Source organism: Halichoerus grypus, chromosome 3 (assembly GCF_964656455.1).
Source record: "Halichoerus grypus chromosome 3, mHalGry1.hap1.1, whole genome shotgun sequence".
Classification (NCBI taxonomy): domain Eukaryota; kingdom Metazoa; phylum Chordata; class Mammalia; order Carnivora; family Phocidae; genus Halichoerus; species Halichoerus grypus.
Window position 1 is genome coordinate 33,956,697 of NC_135714.1, and position 10,699 is coordinate 33,967,395.

The 10,699-nt window shown below is 39.1% G+C and overlaps 1 long non-coding RNA gene across 1 annotated transcript; it reads left to right on the forward strand.

Moving 5' to 3' along the window:
• The first annotated feature begins 851 nt into the window (after nt 1-851).
• On the forward strand, nt 852-4,420 carry LOC144381340 (uncharacterized). Its single transcript, XR_013446327.1, has 2 exons — nt 852-954; nt 1,561-4,420. It is a non-coding gene; the product is annotated as an uncharacterized LOC144381340 (long non-coding RNA).
• The last annotated feature ends 6,279 nt before the right edge of the window (nt 4,421-10,699 follow it).

Consider the following 10,699-nt stretch of genomic DNA (forward strand, 5'->3'; position numbering starts at 1 on the left):
TTTGGCTACTGGTCACGTATTTGAACTGGAAAACACAAAATTGTTAAAGACTGGAACTGTCTCAATTTTGGTTTTACTTTTATATGTTGACACTGTTTGATTAAAGCCTTTACACATTCAGTTTATTTTCTTAAAGTTTGTTATAGAAGCAACAAAAGTTCTGCAGATCTGTAAATAAATTATATCTCACTGTACATAACCTGGGTTACATTCTTGGGTGAATCATATCAACATTGGCAGAGCGTTTAAATAAACATTCTAGAGAAGGTTAAACAGAGGTTAAACAGTTTATGCTCCCTTTCATACCAAGTTCCTTAGGCATTTCAACCTTAACGTTTCTATTTTATGCAACAAAAATTTCAAGAACAAAAATTTTCATGATCAATCTCAGTAAAAAATATTAATATTCCTTAATATGAAAGCCTATTAATCTTTTACTAATCACTCAATCTAAACAGATCCTTAAAAAAATCACCACTCCCCAATGTCACAATATAAAAAAATGTTTGTTAACGAGATTTTCTCACTATAACATCAACAGGAGTTTCAACTTTTAACAAAGCTTCTGCACAGAGCTGGCATTGGGGTAAAAGGGACATAAATACGTAAGTTAGAATGTGGGAATTCCCTTGTGTTTCTAGCAAGCCCGAAACCCCTAACTTCTTTCTCTAAGAGACTCTCCCTTTGAACACAGGGGTTGACGTATGACCCAAGTTGGACCCTGTCCTCTTGGCCTCAGGGATTGATCCAGGATGGACATGTGATCCAAGCTGGACAAGTTTTTGTCCTTCCTTGGAATATTTCAGCCTGGCGTTGGAAGTAAATAGTTCTTTTTCATTCCTGATCAGGGAGCTATTGGGATGTGAGTCCATCGCCACAGGCCACCATATTCCGTATTCCTCTTTGCATGGAGAATGAACTTCTGGAGTATCAGAGAAAGAGAACACCAGGCAAGTAGAAGCTAAGAGAAACAGATATGGGTAGAGTCATAGGAGAATTGTGAAAAATGGAAGACACTAGAATTACTCACGTCCAAGTTGTTTCTTGGTAGTAGTGTTAGGAATGGCAGAAAACACTTGTGTTTATTATTTGGATGCTATTGACTATGCGCATCTATTAAGTCACTCGGTGTATTCTTTGTAAAGGAATATATTCCCCACTCTTCCTCTTTCCTTGTGCAGAGAGATCCTTCATGTCATACTCTTGGCCTCTCTTGCCAATGCTTACTCCTCCCCATGGCAAGAGGAGTGCTGGTTCAATTGGTTGTATGGGAGAAGGAATCGGGCATGCCCGGCTAATCTCCTCCCTCTTTCCTCTCTTTAGAGCCCTGCCTGCCATCAAAGAGCCTGTGTTTTGTTCTAGTTTCACGTTATGCATCCCTGAAGTACTCAAGGGGAGAAACAAGATGTATTCATGGATCGATAGCATGGATAGATGCATAATTACAGAATAAAGCAAGAATCGTAAAATATTATATAGAATTTAGGTAGTGATATAGAGGGAATTAATTACACAATTCTTTTTTTTTTTAAAGATTTTATTTATTTATTTGACAGAGAGAGACACAGCGAGAGAGGGAACACAAGCAGGGGGAGTACGAGAGGGAGAAGCAGGCTTCCCGCCGAGCAGGGAGCCCGATGCGGGACTCGATCCCAAGACCCTGGGATCACGACCTAAGCCAAAGGCAGACGCTTAGCAACTGCGCCACCCAGGTGCCCCTACAAGTCTTTCAAGTCTGCTGTATGTTTGAAGTTTTTCATAACAAAATGTTGGAAAAAAACGAGTGTGCATTATGATGGTCTAGATGGACACAGGCATTTGATATAAGTTGGGAAGCAGACAGAGATTATATTTCTTGAAAAGAGCCTGGTATCAGGTATTGAGTTTTGTAGATCAAATAGGTATTACAACCAAGTGTAAGTCTAGCTGTAGGGCTTCAAAAAGTGGCCAAACAGGTCATACTAGTAATTGCCTAGGAGAGGCACTTCTTCCTCACAGGTGAAAGCTTTTGCTCTATTCACTGGCCAGAATTTTGAAATGCTACTCTCCTTACCAGAAAGCAAAGTGATGGAAACTGGATATTTTAATAGTTGATGGGATGTGGAGGGGTAGGTTCGGGGAAAGAAATTTTGTAACTTAATTGAGATAATGCTTGTAAACTGCTTACTATGTTGGCTGAAAAAGTTCTCAATAAATGTTAGCTGTGATTATAATTAGGTTCTTATTTAAAAAGGAAATCATATTAAGTGTAACATTGTAGTCGGTTGAATTGTGTCCTCCAAAAAGATATGTGCAAATCCTCACCCCCCAGGATCTTGAATGTAACCTTATTAGGAAATAGATTCTTTGCAGATGTAACTAAGTTGAAGATCTCTTGGCGAGAGCATGCTGGATTTAGGTAGGTCCTAAATCCAATGGCAGGTGTCCATAGAAGAGAAAGGAGAGAAAGACACAGAAAAGAAAGGCATTTGAAGATGGAGACAGAGATTGGGTTATGCTGCCACAAGCCAAGGAGCCCCGGGAGCCCCTGGATAGGAAGCCACAAGGAAGGATTCTCCCCTAAACTATCAAAGGGAGCGTGGTGTTGATACCCCCAAGGTATCAACCTGATTTTGGCTTCCAGAATTGTGAAAGAAGAAGTTTCTGTTGTTTTAAGGCTCCACATTTGTGGTGATTTGTTACAGCAGTCCTAGGAAACCAACACAAATGTTAAACCAAGAAAAAGGATGTGACAAGATATTACATGGTTTGTTACAACTGAATAGTAGATCGGGGTGGGAGTGTTTGGGGGAAATGTATCAGAATCACCTGGAGGAGGTGTGAAGTCTCAAATACGTCTTTTCCAGGGAGGAGGGTACTAGATGGGGAGCAGGTTCTGCTTTAAAATCACTACCTTGTTGTTGGGAGTACATGGGGCCCTCAACTGGGCTGGATCTGAATAAAAGGTAGGAGAACCAGTAGAATAGATAATAACTGTGGTATATCAGATGGAGAGCAGATGATTATCACCTGAAAGACATGCCACTCTATATTTGGTTGCCTAGGCAACATAGGCAAAGGGAAATAAATTATATTTAAGCCATTTACATGAGATTTAAAATGTTAAGATATTGGCTTTAGTATTAATTCTCAAGGCTCTTGGTGCCTGCTGAGAGAAATAGCTCAGTCATTTTTACAGTTATGTTGTTTACTGGAATGTTGAAAAAATGCCTCCGTGGTGTATAAGGCGTAACAAATATCTTTGAGCTTATGATCTGAATCTTAAGTACCTATCCATTTCTCACTCTTATCATTCAAATATGGTCATGGTATGTTTCAGCCATCCTCATTTACATTCCTTTTTAAAAAATCAAATTAAAAAAATAATAACACAAGCAATACATGTCCATTGTAAAATAATTAGAAAATACAGAGAAGTCACATCGCGGGGGGACGGGGGGCCCTGGGTGGCTCAATGCGTTAAGCGCCCAACTCTTGATTTCGGCTCAGGTCATAATCTCAGGGTCATGATCTCAGGGTCCTGAAATCAGCACCACGTGGGGCTTTGCGCTCATCAGGGATTCTGCTTGAGATCCTTTTCCCTCTGCCCCTTCCCCCCCACTACCCTGCTTGTGCATGTGCATGAGCACTCTCTCTAAAAATAAATAAACAAATCTTTTTTTTTTTTTTAGATTTTATTTATTTGAGAGAGGGAGACAGAGATAGTGAGAGAGCACAAGTGGGGAGGAGAGGGAGAAGCAGGCTCCCCACAGAGGAAGGAGCCCAATGCGGGACTCAATCCCAGGACCCTGGGATCATGACCTGAGCCGAAGGCAGACGCTTAACCGACTGAGCCACCCAGGAGCCCTAAATAAACAAATCTTTTAAAAAAAGAAAATACAGAGAAGTCAGATGGAGACAAAATTTAAATTATTCTTAATCATGTCAATCAAATATTGTCACTGTTAACACATTGGTGCATATCCTTACAAAATTTTTCTATGCAAGTATGTGGTTACAAGAATTTGTTTATGATATACACACTATTTGGAAACTTGCGTTTCTCCCCTTTTGCTGTATATTATAAGCATTGAATATGTTAGTAAGCATAGAACCACCTCAATGATTTTTAATGGCTATATATTGTTCCATTTTAATAATTTATTATAAATTACCCTTTATTGAGGGATCTGTTGCTGTGCTTACTCACTATTATAACACTGAAATGAACGATCTTTATATATATTAAATTGCATGTCCAATGATTTCCTTAGAACTGGTACATGGTTCCAGAATGTCCTCAAGATTGTTTTTATTGGCTTAATCTCCCACCAATGGTATTTGTGAAGACCTGTTCCCCTGCAATCTTACAAACTGGTAATTATCAACCTATTTTATATTTATCAATCTGCTAGGCAAAATAAATGGAATCTTGTTATAATTTGTGTACATCTGCTTATTAATGATTTCTAAAAGATGATATGACACTCCACAATTCAGGAGTGCAAAAGGCACTATTTCTTTATTTTTCTGTACTCAGCCTCTTTTCTCAGCCTTCGAGTCGTCATTCCACTGGAAGGATGGAACCAATCTCAATTCCACACACTTTTCCCTGGGATTGCAGCCAAATTCCAGGGGACTAAGTGTGAAGGCATTGGGTGTGAGTATTGGTGTGTGTTTTGGGGGCTCCAGCTGACTGGCAATGTCCCTTTCCCCGCCCTCATACCTACTGGAATAAGATGGCCATCTATCCATTTGATTCTTGGTCCTCTATCTGTCCCTGAAGGATAAGGGACAGCAAGATGTCAAGATGTCCAGGAAGGGCTTTCCGTTCTGATAGCTTACTTTGCCATTTCTGAGGCCCCCTTTGGGCACAGGCATCCCTGGGCTGCTCTGTGCCAGGCCGGCACTTGGGAGGGATTGTGAGGACGCCTGAGGCACCCTCTGCCTGGACCCACCACCACTTCCCTAAGGCAGTCAGTACGGAACACCGAGCTGTTGAAATGCAGGGAAGGAAGGGCAGAGGGAGAAAGTAGATACCCAGTTAAAAACATCTGCTAATATTTCAGAGTATTATCTTACACTATTATTAGCCAATTGTACTAATCCTTTTGTGAGATGCCTGTTCTTGTTCTTTGCTTATGCCAACTATTTTCAATTTTCTCAGAGTACCAGACTCTCTTGCACTTGCAAATGTCTTTGTGCATGCTTTTTCTTCCGGTTAATTCCCGCTTCAATTCTTTGTATAATCATAGTTCTATCTCCCTCTAAATGAACATTTATCATGCTATATGTAATTGTATATTTATTCGTTCATGGGCTGTGTAGACCATAAAACCTGCTAAAACAATTATCCTTCTCATTGAAATACTGTATTCCTTGAACAAAAGGACTGTGTCATAGACCTCTTTTTTCCTTTCTGAATATATTCTAAAACAGGTTTGGAAAAAGAGAAATAGTTTAAGCTCTTGATGAATACACTTAACTAAAATGGAGATAAATAAGCAGGAGTGGTTTAAGGTGCAACCTCTAGAATCAGAAAGAATTGAGTGAAGCTGGAACTTGTTATTTACTAGCTATAGGACTTACGGCAAGTTATTGATCCTCCTAAACCTCAGTGTTCTCATCTATAAAATGGGAAGCATTATAGTGACTTGATATGGAATTGCTTTAAAGCACAGTGCCTGACACTTAGTAAGCAAACAACAAATACAGGTGATTATTATTAATGAATATCCTCAGGTGGAGAACGGAAAGGCTGACATGCTTATAGTCTTCTACTTTGCTGATGCCTGATGGCCACAACTGCAAATTATTTAAATCAAGTAATTTATACTAGAGAATTAGTGCTAGAGAAGCAAACAAAAGTGATTAATATTTTTGATGATTAGTGAATACGACTGTTTATTTTGCTACTTTCTGTTGGGCTGGTAAAAACATTGTATTCCGTGAGCTAAAACGCGATTGAATTTTTGAGTTTACATATTACTTTTTAGGAAGTGAGAGTTACATGGATTTGAGGCAGAAATTGTAAATGCAAATGCCGTAGAGGCAGCTACTACTCATGAATGAAGCAGGCAAAAGTGAAAGGATCAGGAGTGACAGGGATTGTGGCAAATGGGAGTGCCAGGGGACCTCCCAGGGGACCACAACCCCTGCGCTCCAGCTTTGACAATGCAGGAATGCGGAGCCAGCCACATCTTCCGAGTTTTCAAGAGAAGTTGGAAATCTAGAGGTTTTTTTTTTTTCCTTCCCCATGAAGTTTCTGAATTTCTAGAAGTTGGTAACTCATTCAAGCATTGTTTTAAAACACTGTGCAGGCCAAAAAAACCATGTCTGCAGGCCAGAGCTGATTCATCGGTCACCGGCTTGTGACCTTTGATTTGAGATATCATTAGCATTTTCAAGAAGCACATAGAAATGTGGCAACTTTAGAGTTTAAAGTGCTGATAAAACATTACACGAACTTTGTCCAGTGTGAGGTGAACTATTTCTAATATCCCGTCTAATCAATGTGTATTAAACATAGGTTAATTAAAAAAAAAAAAGAAACAACAGCAAAAAAAACCCTGCACGCAGGAGTTTTTAACTCCTTTCATCCTTCAGCTAATTCTGCGTTGAGGTTCGGCTGGATCTGTTTTCAATCTTGACCTCCTGTGGAAATAGACCAGGGAGTTTCTAAGTAAACTTCATTCTCCTAACAGGCCTCTGCATGATATCAGCTGGAGAAAGCCCTGTAGCTCAACAGGCAGATGGCAGTAAGAAATTAACTTGAACTTCAGCAAGGCCAAGGTTTCCATGGGAACAGAGGAAGCAGCCCTACTGCCTGGCATTTGAACTGAATAGGAAACAGGCTCCCCATCAGCATAGTTTTAGAAATGACTGCAGCGTTCGACCATTCTCCCCAAGTGCTTTAACTTTAGCTAATAACCAGATAATAAATGATACTCAGGCACATGCTTAAATAGGTTAAAGTGTCTATGGGCATCAGATATGAGAAAGTGTAAGCATCTAATTGCTGAAATCCGAAAATCATTTATAAGCTTTAGCAATCTCCATCACAAAAACTGTATTCTTTACTAAATGAGCCCATAACATGCAGAAATCATGGCTTTAATCTTATTTTACTATAAGGAATTCAAAATTCAAATAAATTTAATTTTTCTGTCAATGTGGGGTTTTTTTTTTTAGGAATAACATTTACCATTAATATGTATTTTGTCTGAACTTCCGGGCATTCAGCATGTGAGGAGTAAGTGACTCTGGAGAGAGCGATGCTTTTCTGAATTATGACCGAAGAGGGTTCATTTCGCTTTGTGTCTCTCACCCAGGGACGGATTAACCTGGAAGCTGAGGAAATTTAAGCTTCGTTTCCCCTCACTTGAGTTGGCCTCTTCCAAGGCCCTCGGGTGAGCTTCCAGGCTGTTCACATCGCCATATATTTTTGTAAAATTTGTAAAAGATATTTTAATTGCAATGGTTAAGACTAATGTCCGTTTCCACTCAGACTTACCCTCCATCATAATCCCCTCATGTTGAATGATGATGAATGGCCACAGGTATTTTTGGGCTGTGGGTAAGGGAAGTTGAGTTAGGGATATATTAATTATGGATTTAGTGGGATATGTGTATGTGGGTCACAGTTTTGTGTACGGGCATGTTACTGCCAGTTGTCCTGGAGTAGGAATAGTTTTTAGAAATATGCCTACTGCCCACTCTGTTAATCCACAATGTGTCGGTCCCAGGATACCAAGGTGCCAGCTCAGAGGCTGGATGGTGACATGGGTATGTGTCCCATGGTGCCTGGCACTTGGGATGTAGGTGTGGGGGAGAAACAAAATTGAGTGGAGTCAGGATCTAGCCTGTGGAAAATGCTTTCCATCACCAGACAGGTCAAGTTATAAATGGGAGATTTGGCTCTCAATGGGTTCTAGACAAATTGGAAGCTCTAGCCTATGAGAAATAGTCTTGACAATGGAGGGTATACAGTTATAAACATGTGAACATTTCTTTCTTTTTTTTTTTTTAAAGATTTTATTTTTAGGGCGCCTGGGTGGCTCAGTTGGTCAAGCGACTGCCTTCGGCTCAGGTCACGATCCTGGAGTCCCGGGATCGAGTCCCGCATCGGGCTCCCTGCTCAGCGGGGAGTCTGCTTCTCCCTCTGACCCTCCCCCTCTCATGCTCTCTCTATCTCATTCTCTCTCTCAAATAAATAAATAAAATCTTTTTAAAAAAAGATTTTATTTATTTGACAGAGAGAGACACAGCGAGAGAGGGAACACAAGCAGGGGGAGTGGGAGAGGGAGAAGCAGGCTTCCCGCGGAGCAGGGAGCCCGATGCGGGGCTCGATCCCAGGACCCTGGGACCATGACCTGAGCTGAAGGCAGACGCTTAACGACGGAGCCACCCAGGCGCCCCTTTGCTGAACATTTCTTATGGGCATTGTGGGATATGGAATTTATCAGAATTCCTACAATTAAATTCCCCTCTGAATGACCATGAAACACTGTTGACAAAAGTAATGTAAAACTGAATACATAATTACCACAGGAACGTTGGTGACAAAACGGTTAATGAGAACTGTTGATCCAAAGAGCATTTAAGATGCCTCATGACTCCAGTAACTGACTTACAAGAAACTTGCAAGGCCTGAAATCTCATAACTCATATAAAAAACTTGATAGGTTTTCCTAAATTTGATAACAATTTTGAAAATTTATCTCATTTTGTCAACAACTGTACAGCTGAAAGAAACTTTCTGACCTATCAGTAACAAAAATCCAGATTTTAATATTGCCACAGGCCAGCAACTCCTAACGTTGTTAGTGATAAAATATTCTTCTCCCACAAAATCATCTGCTGGTCTAAGTTCAAAACAGTTACTGCTGTTACTGTTGAGTTTTTACAACATAATATGTGTAATATGTTAGTTTAAATTAGTCCATCTCGTGTTACTTGTTCTTTAATGAGCATTATATACTACGGTGGAGTTGTGTTCGATAAACTCCCAGTTCTGCAGTCAACCCCAGACACACATTGATGCAGCTACATGCTATTTTCTTTTTTTCTTTTTTAAGATTTTATTTCTGTATTTGAGAGAGCAAGCGAGCGAGAGAAAGAGAGAGAGCACGAGAGAGGGAGAGAGAGAAGCAGGCTCCCCGCTGAGCAGGGAGCCTGATGCGGGGCTCGATCCCAGGAACCCAGGATCATGACCTGAGCTGAAGGCAGATGCTTAACCGACTGAGCCACTACATGCTATTTTGAGAGTAAGTTCATAATGCTTCAGGATTGTTCCAATTTACTTCAAATTTTACTTAGGTATATCTCTAACCTCTGTCATAATACACACTCTCTGCATGCAAAACAGTAGCTGCCAAATAAAAAATGATAGCACGACAATTGTAAATATGAAGAAATAGAACCTGAGTTACTTCCATGCTGTTATTCTTAGTGAAAATCAACCTCTGAACTTTGCAGCGTTTACTTTTTGGAACCACTTTTACATGTGTTTTCTCCCCCCATTTTAAAGAATATAGTAGTATAACTAAAAATATTAGTCTATTACTTTTGTCCTTTCTGTCTTTTCTGTAATGTATTTTGTGATTTTTATTATTTTATTTATTCTTATCATGAGTATATAAAGTCTAATAAAAGAAAATTTCAGTGAAAAAAAAAACAAACCAAATGTGAATTTACCATGTAGGACACAAGACGGAATAGTCTCTCTCTCTCTTCTCTCTACGGAAAATGATAATACAAAATGTCATATGAAGTAATCAAAGATACAACCCAAAAAAGGTAGGAAAAAGCCTTACAGAGATGTGTCAGGCAGGCAATTAACAAAAATAATTTTATTTTTCTGGATTTTGTAATGGTTAGAGTATTTGATAGCCTCTTAAAATTTATAATTTGTTTTATTTCTTTTATCATTCTAAATAAATATTCACATTCAAACCCATTTTTGTATTTGTAATTTGTAGAAGCTTCAGGCCCAGTAAAACCTAGATCTACCCTTGTTCTCATTCCCCCATAACAGCAAAGTCAGTTTTTAGAGAAGAATTCACAGAGAGTAAAATGCACAGATCTTAAATGTACAGATTATTAAATTTTTACCTATTTATATGACTGTATCACCAGCATCCATGAAGATGCAAAACATTTCCATCACCTCAAAACAATGAAAATTTCTAATATACTCAGGTTTAAGAAATTAATATATCCATTAAACAAGAATATTTTGCTAAGAAAAAGCAATACTCAACACGAGCAAACTCTTAGTGATAAACTTAGAGTTACTAAAATTAAAAATTCAACAGAAAGACTAGAAACTCGGGTTGAGGAAGTTGCCCAGAATATCAAGGAGAAAGACAAAGAGATGAAAAATCTGAGAGAAAAAAATGAGACATAGGGAACCAGGGAGAGGAACAATTCCAACAAACAGGAGTCCCAGAAGAAAGAAAATGGAAGGGAGTAAACTTTGAAAGAAATGAACATTTGTAGACTTGATGAATGACACGACTTTTCAGATTTTAAGGAGTTTCTCACTACCCAGAAGATCAATAGTTCAAAAGTGTTTTTACTTGCATTTTCTTACAAAATCTTCTTAAAATTTTGTGAGACAAATGCAGTTGAAAAATTAAAAAGACTAAAAATGAATATGTCAGAAGTGTATTTGACTTTCATGATAGATTGGCTCAACCTATTTGTTCTAGGTCACATT